This window comes from Notolepis coatsorum (assembly GCF_963971535.1).
Source record: "Notolepis coatsorum genome assembly, chromosome: 7".
NCBI classification, from domain to species: Eukaryota; Metazoa; Chordata; class Actinopteri; order Aulopiformes; family Paralepididae; genus Notolepis; species Notolepis coatsorum.
Genome location: NC_140171.1, coordinates 133,569,701 through 133,582,010, shown reverse-complemented (window position 1 = coordinate 133,582,010; position 12,310 = coordinate 133,569,701).

The following is a 12,310-nucleotide window of genomic DNA, read 5'->3' as shown; positions in this document are numbered from 1 at the left end:
CACTTGAGAACCTTAAGTCACAGTAACTGAACATATTTGAACTGCCTTAACTGAGAACTGTAAGTCACAGTAACTGAACATATTTGAGTTGACACCACTTGAGAACCTTAAGTCACAGTAACTGAATATATTTGCATTGCCTTAACTGAGAACTGTAAGTCACAGTAACTGAACATATTTGAGTTGACACCACTTGAGAACCTTAAGTCACAGTAACTGAACATATTTGAACTGCCTTAACTGAGAACTGTAAGTCACAGAAACTGAACATATTTGAGTTGACACCACTTGAGAACCTTAAGTCACAGTAACTGAATATATTTGAATTGCCTTAACTGAGAACTGTAAGTCACAGTAACTGAACATATTTGAGTTGACACCACTTGAGAACCTTAAGTCACAGTAACTGAATATATTTGAATTGCCTTAACTGAGAACTGTAAGTCACAGTAACTGAACATATTTGAGTTGACACCACTTGAGAACCTTAAGTCACAGTAACTGAATATATTTGAATTGCCTTAACTGAGAACTGTAAGTCACAGTAACTGAACATATTTGAGTTGACTCCACTTGAGAACTGTAAGTCAGAGTAACTGACCATATTTGATTTGACTTAACTGAGAACCTTAAGTCACAGTAACAGACCATATTTGAGTTGCCTTAACTGAGAATTGTAAGTCTTAGCCAACTGAAAACATTTGAGTTTATCAACTTAAAAAAATTGAGGCATGGTATGGCCTCAATTTTTTTAAGTTCTGGAAACTTATTCGGGTTTACAGTGCATGTCATCGGTCATATGGCGCCCTAGTGCCAGTTTCATAATAAATATGGATCGCCATGAAATAAGGAATTATTATACATGACTATTATATGCAAGTAGGCTATGTCTAAGCTATTTTACAATATTATACATGAACTGCTTGTTTTTTTTCATCTGTTTATTGCTTGTTTTTTATTATTATTTATTTTCAATTTATGTTCGAAATAAATAAACTCATTCATTCAAGATAGAATAGAATAATTGTCATTGCACAGTATACAACGAAATTTCAGGGGAGCTCCCACAGACCGTAGTACAATATATACATGAACAACACATATAATACTGTACATAACAGAATATTTTAAATAAAGTGCATGATGAGTGGTAACAGTGATTATCAAGTCCAGGTAAGTGCATGGTGCACGTGAGGGGACAGTCAATGAGCGTTTAACAGTCTGACTGCTTGGGGGAAAAAGCTGTTCTTAAATCTTGAACTCTTGGCATGTATGGACCGGTATCTCCTCCCTGGGGGAAGGAGCTGAAAGAGGTGATGTGCTGGGTGAGACTGGTCCTTGATGATACACTTGGAGCGGTGGAGGCAACGAGAGGTGAAGACGGAGGTGATGTTTGGTAGAGGAGTCCCGACGATCCTGCCTGCCGCCTTCACCACCCTCTGTAGAGCCTCTTGCTCTGCCTTTGTGCAGCTGGAGAACCACACAGACACACCGTAGGTCAGCACACTCTCTATAGCAGGGCTATTCAACTAAATTGTTCAGGGGGCCACATTGTCAGAAACCCAAGGGGCCAGGGGCCGGACTATGAATATATGTACACTTGACACAACACGCAACCACATTTTCACAACTTTTATTTAACTACATTGCAAAAGTAGTATACTTTTCAAAAAAAGTGCTTCATTTATGTGCCCCATCTGCAACATCTCCTGCAGAAAGTGCTTCATTTATGACTGTGCAACAACTGCAACATCTCCTCTTCAACATTTCAATATAAAAATAAAATAAAAAACAAACAAGTGCATGATGTGCATCTGAACATTCTAACATCAACACTTGAACAAAAAAACACATTTATAGTGCAGCTGAGCTTATGAAAAAGTGCTTCATGTCTGTGCAACAACAGCAAATCACAGCATCTTATTAGCACTTATTGTCCACTCTTAACTCTCAAACATCAGGGGGGTGGGGGGCAGACAGGCCTAGCCTACATACACACATCTAATGAGAGCGATTGCACTTCTTTGACTGGGCAATGGCAGAGAAAGAGGGTTCATAGGAAGTGAGGGCTACCCGCAAACAGTGATGCAAATGCTCATTTGTCAAGGAGGCACGTTGCTTGTTTTAATGGCATTCATGTGAGAGAAACTGGATTCACAGGTGTATGTTGAGCCAAACATTGTTAGCACAGATATTGCCAGTGTTTTTATTTTGGGGAATGTCTTGACATGAATACACTTTATCCAAAATGTTGTGGTGGATTCATTCTCAAGTGCCTGCTTCAGAGCAGATGATGCTTGCATGTCAATTATTTCAAGTTGCAGGAGACCTTCATCAATGTGAAGTTATGCAAGGAACTCTTGTCCTTTTGTGGAAATAGCAGCTACATTGGCAAATGGGTTGCTCACAAAATGCATCAATTCTCTGGACATGTCAAATTCATCAAATCGACTTGCAAAGTTTTCCCTCAATTTATCAATGAAATCTGTCATTAATTGAGTGACTTTTGGCTCAATTGTGCGTGTTAACGTTGACATGAAAAGAAAAAAGTAAAAAAAAAAAAAAAATCATCTTTGGCGGGCCGGTCAGAATCATCCCGCGGGCCGGATCTGGCCCGCGGGCCGCCAGTTGAATAGCCCTGCTCTATAGTTACTGTCTGTACAATACTGCTGTAGGCCTATAATACTTATGTAAATAAGTAAGGCAATTGAAATATATCTGCAGTACAGCTCAATACACACAATTGTTAAGGGGATGCAGACCAGAGAAAGACTTCCGTCTTGTTTACATCAGGGTCCCCCATTTTCAATTCATCATAAATGTACAGTTCCCTCCCCCTTGTATATATTTACTGTATGTCACAAATGTAACAGTACTACATGGTCTGCATCCCCTTAACAATTGTGTGTATTGAGCTGTACTGCATTCTGCAATCTGTTAATAAAGTTTTCAATCAATCAATCAATCAATCAATCCGGGCCTGTGACGGTCACTGTATCACACCTATCACACCTCTCACACCTATCACACCTATCACACCTCTCACACCGATCCCACCTATCACACCTCTCACACCTATCACACCTCTCACACCTATCACACCTCTCACACCTATCACACCTCTCACACCTATCACACCTATCACACCTATCCCACCTATCACACCGATCCCACCTATCACACCTATCCCACCTCTCACACCTCTCACACCTCTCACACCTATCCCACTTATCCCACCTATCACACCTCTCACACCTATCACACCTCTCACACCTATCACACCTCTCACACCTATCCCACCTATCCCACCTATCACACCTATCACACCTCTCACACCGATCCCACCTATCCCACCTATCACACCTCTTACACCTATCACACCTCTCACACCTCTCACACCGATCCCACCTATCACACCTATCACACCTCTCACACCTATCACACCGATCCCACCTATCACACCTCTCACACCTATCACACCTATCACACCTCTCACACCGATCCCACCTATCCCACCTCTCACACCTCTCACACCTCTCACACCGATCCCACCTATCACACCTCTCACACCTATCACACCTATCACACCGATCCCACCTATCACACCTCTCACACCTATCACACCTATCACACCGATCCCACCTCTCACACCTATCCCACCTATCACACCTATCACACCTCTATACCCATTCTGCAATCTGTTAATAAAGTGTTCAATCAATCAATCAATCAATCAATCCGGGCCTGTGACGTCACTGTACCCATTCTGCAATCTGTTAATAAAGTTTTCAATCAATCAATCAATCAATCAATCAATCAATCAATCAATCCGGGCCTGTGACGTCACTGTACCCATTCTGCAATCTGTTAATAAAGTTTTCAATCAATCAATCAATCAATCAATCAATCAAACAATCAATCAATCAATCAATCGGTCACTGTACCCATTCTACAATCTGTTAATAAAGTTTTCAATCAATCAATCAGGGCCTGTGGCAGTCGCGTCTCTACTTTCCGTAGCTCCATTTCTGCAGACCCCTCTCTGATTGGTTGAGCCCATTTCTGCAGACCCCTCTCTGATTGGCCGAGCGCGCGCATGCGCACGAGCCGCGACAAGCTCCTCTAGCAAGCTCCTCTAGCCAATGTAGAAGGGTGGATTATCCCTGCTTGTGGGAGTAGTAGTACACAGACACTGGGTAGTAGGATACTATAGTATTGGACCTATAAGTACCCCCGTCTTTGGCCCAGAACGTCGTTCTGAAGGGCTTGCAGCTGGAGTGGATGGGGCCCAGGATTTACTAACCTGGGGACTGGTACTCTGGTCTCCCTCGCCTTCCAAGGCGGTCAGCAGTAGCTCCCCACACACCCTCACTTCCCCCAGTACCTCCGACAGCCCTCCCACACCCAGTGACTGTCAGTTCAATAGTATTATTGGGCTTCCCTTTAAGCAGTACCCTTCCTTGACCACCTGTATAGACCCTTCAAATGCTATTCTATAAATGGGGTGTAAGGGTTAAATAATTATGCAGTCACAATATTTACCCAGGGTTAGAATAGCAAATGGTAATTGGAAGAACCAGACACACACAATGATCCCGATAATGTCTACTTTATATAGAAGCCTGGGCATGTTATCCATTACACTGTCATTTATTAATACATGGCACCGAGTGCTCTTTCTATTATAATGTAGGGGAAGCTCTTCCCACCATAGGCACCGAGTGCTCAATACATTAAAACACCCCGCTTGTACTAGGGGAACCCAGGCATAAAATAGAGACACATTGGGAGTTCAAAGAACCAAATAATCCAATAATCAAATAACCAAATAACAAAATAAAACCAAGTAAATGTGGGCCCACGTTACCAAAAGAAAACCTAACCTAAGCCGGCTTAAATTGTTCGGGGTACCCCTTAAGGCCTCTGCATGCTACAGAAACTTCAAAGCAACTGCAACACAACATCGACAAAGCAACAGTGTTTTAGACACTCTGCCTTTATGCTTCTGCAACATCGACGCGCAAAGTTAGTTTAACTAAAGTTAGTTTAGGTTCGTGTTAACGTTAGATAATGTACAAAATAAATGTATTTCCGGTGATTTTAGACGTCGCTCTTTTATTTTGAAATCCCCCGACCGGAAGTGTTATAGTGTCTGTTGCTAGCAGCTTAACTTTCTGTGCTTTTCGAGCTAACGTTACCGTAACGTCATTAGTTTCCAATGGAGAGGACCTCGGCTCACATGCAGCTCAAACTACCTATTGGAATAAATTAATTGATTGATGTTTAACTTGTCCCTGTGTGTGTCCAGTCATTTCGACTAGCAAACGTTGTATTTAACGTTAAAGTTACCTCAGGATACCATTGTATTTAGTTGGTTAGCTATGTAGCTAATGTGGATAGCATTTTGTATAGCACCAATGCTAGCTGGCTGGCTACAGCTTTATTTACTAAATTATGGAGGCTTTTTAATCGTCAAGGTAAGAGAGGATTTGTCATGATCAACTGAAGGCGTATGCTATGGAACAATATGTGCTTGGGTTTTCAGAAAAAGGCCAGCTATGTGACGCTAATCTACAACAATGGCGGATGGCATTCTCTGCGAGACCAATATTATTCTATGACAGCCCCGCCCCCATTCGCTAACCAACCAATCACTGCTACGCAATATCAACGCAACGGTTGTTTAGGTTAGATTTTGGAGACATGTACGCAGCATCCTCGCAACACAGTCTACAAGACCCTAAACAACAACCGCGCTGAAATCGCGCTGATGTTGTGTTGAAGTTGCTTTGAAGTTGCTGTAGCATGTAGAGGCCTTTAGACACTGGTTGTTAGCGTTCACTTGAATGGATGTTGCTGTTGATACACGTGGTACCGTTAGTACTTAGCCAAGATGGCGGACCCACTCTTGTCACCGCTCGTCCAGGTGACAAGATGGTGTCGGCGATCCGCGAGCACAGCCAGCAGGCTGGGCGGACAGCATAGGCAGTGGTTAGCTGGAGGAGCGTGCTGTATGGCGTCCTCTGCTGGTGGGAAGAGGCGTCCTCTGTACCGTCTGGGAGACGTCCACCGCTGCTGTTGCTGGCTTGCTTCTGTCGCGCAAGCTAATACTGTTGCTACCCTAAACACAGCTAAGCTTTGGGTCTAGATGCACCCTCCTGCTATCTCGGTTACACTGCTAACGCAACGTGGCTGGCTATACCACCGGTCTCTTCAGCGCCGCGCGCCCGGTAGTCTACTCAAGTCAGACGGAGCCGCTAGCAGCATACTACTACACCGCACACAGTAACTACTATAACCCGATAACGTTAGACGTTAGTCTCGTTAACTCTAGACGTTAGTCCTTCGGTTCAGTTTCTCTTACTCACACACTATCGCTGATACTTCTAGGATAACCCGTCACTAGCAAGTACTTCTCATCTCCCGCTGCTCGTTCCAGCGGGGCACTCTTCTTGTCACCCGCCGCTCGTTCCGACGGGGCTCCCCAACAACGGGGCTCGTTTGAGCACCCGCCCACTGTAACTGCGACTGATCACCGTCAAGTCCAATGTCGAAGAGAGCTTCCTGCTCCCCTTTGCCTCCAGGTAACTCCCTCTTCCTCGTTGCTTGCTTCTCTCCACCGCTCCACCTGCCACCACTGCCACTCCGCCCCCTGCTGGCAACCTCCACTGGTCCCACTCAAGGACCGCTCCAGAAAGGGAAAAAGGGCTCAATGTTATTGTTAGTAATCCATACTGCAGCCGGAGAAGAGTAGCACCTCACCTCGTCGTTAGACTGCGCGAGCTATCCAAAGGAACACTGTTAGGCTATCCAAAGGAACACTGTTAATCACACGTTATACACACACAGGGAAAGTAACAGTTAGTTAGCACTACTGAATACTTTGTAGAATATTCAGGCTGCTACATTTCCCCCCACTTTAAACTTGCCAAGTCCTCTGCAAGTTACTCAATGAAACCAGTCTAATGACATGAAAACGGTCCTTAGACCCACAGTTTCACACATTGTTCCATTAGTTTCACACACTGTTCCACAGCCATCAGCACGTCGTCCTGGTGATCCCGAGCGGGTAGCCGACCTCTGGTGCTCCTCTGGGGCCAGGTTCGTCCAACCTCCCCTGCATCTGATTCCGCGTCAGATCCGTCTGTCTCTGCTGGTAGGCCCTTGGCCACGTCTCCGCCCGCCGAGGCCTCTGAGGAGCCGCCCGCGGCGCCCTCCTCGCCCCCGTCTCCGCCGTCTTCTCCATCCTCGTTTGAGGGGACTGACTTTACCTCTCCTGACGCCCTCCTGACGCTCCCATCTCCACCCTCTAGGCCCGGTTTGACACCTGCCGGTGAGCGTCTGCGCCGGTATTGAAAGTTGCGCCGGTAGCGACGCCGACGAGGCCCCTGTTCTGGGCTGTCCTCGCCTCCTTGACCTCCTGATCGGAAACCTCTGTGGTAACTCTGCCTCCAGAGGTCCCGGTCTCTGCCGTCAAGCTCTCCCCTCTCAGGCCCTCTCCTGTTGGGCTCTCCCCTGTCGGGCCCTCTCCGTTCAGGCCCCCTCTGGTTGGCCCCTCTCCTTTGAGACCCCCTCTCGTCGGGCTCTCTCTCCTGCTCCCCCTGGGCAGGCTCTTTCCTCTCAGGCCCTCTCTGTTCAGGCCCCCTCTGGTCAGGCTCTCTCCTGGCGGGCTCTCTCTGTTCAGGCCCCCTCTGGCCGGCCCTTCTCTGAGCAGGCTCTCCCCTGTCGGGCCCTCTCCTGTTGGGCTCTCTCCTGTTGGGCCCTCTCTGTTCAGGCCCCCTCTGGTCGGCCCCTTTCTTTTCAGACCCCCTCTCGCCGGGCTCTCCTTCCTGCTCTCCCTGGGCAGGCTCTTTCCTCTCAGGCTCTCTCTGTTCAGGCCCCCTCTGGTCAGGCTCTCTCCTGTCGGGCTCCCTCCTGTTGGGTTCTCTCTGCTCAGGCCCCCTCTGGCCAGCCCGTCTCTGAGCAGGCTCTCTCCTGTCGGGCTCTCTCCTGTTGGACTCTCTCCTGTTGGGCCCTCTCTGTTCAGGGCCCCTCCGGTCGGCCCCTCTCTGTTCAGGCCCCCTCCTGTCAGGCTCTCTCCTGTTGGGCTCTCTCTGTTCAGGCCCCCTCTGGTCAGGCTCCCTCCTGTTGGGCTCTCTCCGGTTGGGCTCTCTCCCGTTGGGCTCTCTCTGTTCAGGCCCCCTCTGGCCGGCCCTTCTCTGTTCAGACCCCCTCCTGTCGGGCTCTCTCCGGTTGGGCTCTCTCCCGTTGGGCTCTCTCTGTTCAGGCCCCCTCTGGCCGGCCCTTCTCTATTCAGACCCCCTCCTGTCGGGCTCTCTCTCGTTGGGCTCTCTCTGTTCAGACCCCCTCCTGTCGGGCTCTCCCTGAGTAGGCTCTCTCCTGTCGGGCTCTCTCTTGTTGGGCCCTCTCTGTTCAGGCCCCCTCTGGTCGGCCCTTCCCTGGTCAGGCTCTCTCCTGTTGGGCTCTCTCTGTTCGGGCGCCCTCTGATCGGCCTTTCTCTTCTCAGACCCCCTCCGGTCGGGCTCCCTCTCAGGCTCTCTCGGATCAGGTTCTTTCTCGAACGGGGTCTTAGGGGGCTGGATCCCTTGGACCATTGCCCGCCCCACTGGTTCCAGCTGGGGCCCCTCCACCTGGATTCGCCGTATCTCCACCCGGTCGTACCCGCGGTTCCTCATCTGGATCACCATTCGTATGGGGCCGACTGGCGAGTACGGGATGGGGCCCGTGGCGATGGGGACGCCCCTCTCGGTGTCCTCCACCTCCGGTTCTGACCTCCTTGACGTGCATACCGGGACGTAAGCCTCCCGGCTGACCCGGCTGGGTTGGTGGGGAACTACCACCATGGGGCTAAAGCCGACATCCTCGGAGCCGGGGCGATATCTGCGGTACGTGCGCATCCCCTCCATCCCGTGAAAGAGCCTGTCCACTCCACCGAGCACTCCCATCCTCAGAAGTCTCCGGACCACGTCGCTCGCGCATCCTCGGATGGGGTCGTCCTTCACGAGGAGGGTACACTCTTTGGTGAACGTCATCTCTAACCCATTGGCGGCTTCTGAGCCATCTCTTGGCTCCCGCAGAGCCGCCTGAACACACCGCCTCTCCTGGAGTGCCCCCTCGGTCAACCCCTTCACGGCCTCTTCTTGTTCCAGTCTCGTCACTGGTTCCTCCAATGTCTCCAGTCGTGCCCTCTGCGCCTGGCACTTTTCTGGCAGTTCTTCCACTTTTGCCGCCATCTCCTGCGCGGCTCGGGTCCCCTTGTCGGACGTCATGGTCTCTCTACTGGTCGGTCAAGGAAGTGGAGTAGGATGTTGATCCTGTTCGTGACGCCAAATGTAGAAGGGTGGATTATCCCTGCTTGTGGGAGTAGTAGTACACAGACACTGGGTAGTAGGATACTATAGTATTGGACCTATAAGTACCCCCCCCCCCCGTCTTTGGCCCGGAACGTCGTTCTGGAGGGCTTGCAGCTGGAGTGGATGGGGCCCAGGATTTACTAACCTGGGGACTGGTACTCTGGTCTCCCTCGCCTTTCAAGGCGGTCAGCAGTAGCTCCCCACACACCCTCACTTCCCCCAGTACCTCCGACAGCCCTCCCACACCCAGTGACTGTCAGTTCAATAGTATTATTGGGCTTCCCTTTAAGCAGTACCCTTCCTTGACCACCTGTATAGACCCTTCAAATGCTATTCTATAAATGGGGTGTAAGGGTTAAATAATTATGCAGTCACAATATTTACCCAGGGTTAGAATAGCAAATGGTAATTGGAAGAACCAGACACACACAATGATCCCGATAATGTCTACTTTATATAGAAGCCTGGGCATGTTATCCATTACACTGTCATTTATTAATACATGGCACAGAGTGCTCTTGCTATTATAATGTAGGGGAAGCTCTTCCCACCATAGGCACCGAGTGCTCAATACATTAAAACACCCCGCTTGTACTAGGGGAACCCAGGCATAAAATAGAGACACATTGGGAGTTCAAAGAACCAAATAATCCAATAATCAAATAACCAAATAACAAAATAACAAAATAAAACCAAGTAAATGTGGGCCCACGTTACCAAAAGAAAACCTAACCTAAGCCGGCTTAAATTGTTCGGGGTACCCCTTAGACACTGGTTGTTAGCGTTCACTTGAATGGACGTTGCTGTTGATACACGTGGTACCGTTAGCATGGCCGCCTAGTTATAGTTGAACGTGGGGGTGCAAGATTTTTTTTTTATTCTTAATTTCTTTTTGTCCCTTCTTTTTTATTTTTTTTCTGCTTTTTTGTCTGTGCAAGACAGGCAAGGGGTGGTTTGGAGGGGGTCGACCCCCTCCACGGCAGATTTTTTTTTTTTTACATTTAATGAACACCTGTACGTGCAATTTCCTGCAATATAGAGCCTTCAATCTTGACCAATAAAGCTGCTCTTTTCACTATAAAACTCAGTTTATATTGCAGTATGATAGCCAATTACTATAATAATAATAATAATAATAATAATAATAATAATAATAATAACTTTCCCGATCCTCCCGAAGCCCCTCCGTTCACATCCGATCCCCAGCAGCAACAAGCCAACAACAACAACATCATGACCGTCAACACAGGGACCCTGATGTAAACAAGACAAACGTCTTTCTCTGGTCTGCATCCCTTTAACAATTGTATGTATTGAGCCGTACTGTATTGGACCCATTCTGCAATCTGTTAAATAAAGTTTTCATTAATTCATTCATGAAAGATTCACTAGCTAATGGTTAGGTAACGCTAAGCACGGCGGCTCGGCTTGCATCACCAATACGATAAATATTCAGTTTCAATCTGTTTGCGCATACAGACATTGAACTCCCTGTAGTACCCCCCCCCGCAACCCCCCCTACCTCTGCTGACATGGACATAAACTCTGAACTGTAATTATGTAATTGTGTTTTCTTCTAACTGCATGTAGTATGTACGTTGTAAGTGATGTTATATGTTCTATGTTTTATGTTGGAACAAATGCTGTAACATGCTGCACTGAAACCAAATTCCACCAGCCTGGCTGGGTGGTCATTAAAGAAATTGATTGATTGATTTAGTATACAGTCACAGTGTTCGACTTACGTAATGATTAGCTCCATTTGGTGTAAAACGCAGAAGGATAATCCTCACAAAGCCAATGTTAAATCCAATATCGAGGTGAACTTTTCTTCACCAGGCATTCAAAAAACAGCGCCTCCCATTACGCTCATGACGAGGGAGTCGGGACAGTGGGGCACTGGATCAAACCATTAATGTGGGGGGTCACACAATCTTTGGAAACTTAAAAACTTGCTATTAAGTGTCATTGCGTATTATTAATTTGATTGAAATTACGTAGTCATGGTTAGATTTATATATTGGGGGGGGGGGGGTGGATATATCATATTTTTCATATAATCAAAAAGTGGGGGAGCAAAACCAGACGTTTGCCCCCCCATGTTCAATAGTGGTAGAGCAGATGCTTCGAGTGCTCCATTGGTCAGGCGTCTATGACCGTTAGTACTTAGCCAAGATGGCGGACCCACTCTTGTCACCGCTCGTCCAGGTGACAAGATGGCGTCGGCGATCCGCGAGTACAGCCAGCAGGCTGGGCGGACAGCATAGGCAGTGGTTAGCTGGAGGAGCGTGCTGTATGGCGTCCTCTGCTGGTGGGAAGAGGCGTCCTCTGTACCGTCTGGGAGACATCCACCGCTGCTGTTGCTGGCTTGCTTCTGTCGCGCGAGCTAATACTGTTGCTACCCTAAACACAGCTAAGCTTTGGGTCTAGATGCACCCTCCTGCTATCTCGGTTACACTGCTAATGCAACGTGGCTGGCTATACCACCGGTCTCTTCAGCGCCGCGCGCCCGGTAGTCTACTCAAGTCAGACGGAGCCGCTAGCAGCATACTACTACACCGCACACATTAACTACTATAACCCGATAACGTTAGACGTTAGTCTCGTTAACTCTAGACGTTAGTCCTTTGGTTCGGTTTCTCTTACTCACACACTATCGCTGATACTTCTACGATAACCCGTCACTAGCAAGTACTTCTCATCTCCCGCTGCTCGTTCCAGCGGGGCACTCTTCTTGTCACCCGCCGCTCGTTCCGACGGGGCTCCCCAACAACGGGGCTCGTTTGAGCACCCGCCCACTGTAACTGCGACTGATCACCGTCAAGTCCAATGTCGAAGAGAGCTTCCTGCTCCCCTTTGCCTCCAGGTAACTCCCTCTTCCTCGTTGCTTGCTTCTCTCCACTGCTCCACCTGCCACCACTGCCACTCCGCCCCCTGCTGGCAACCTCCACTGGTCC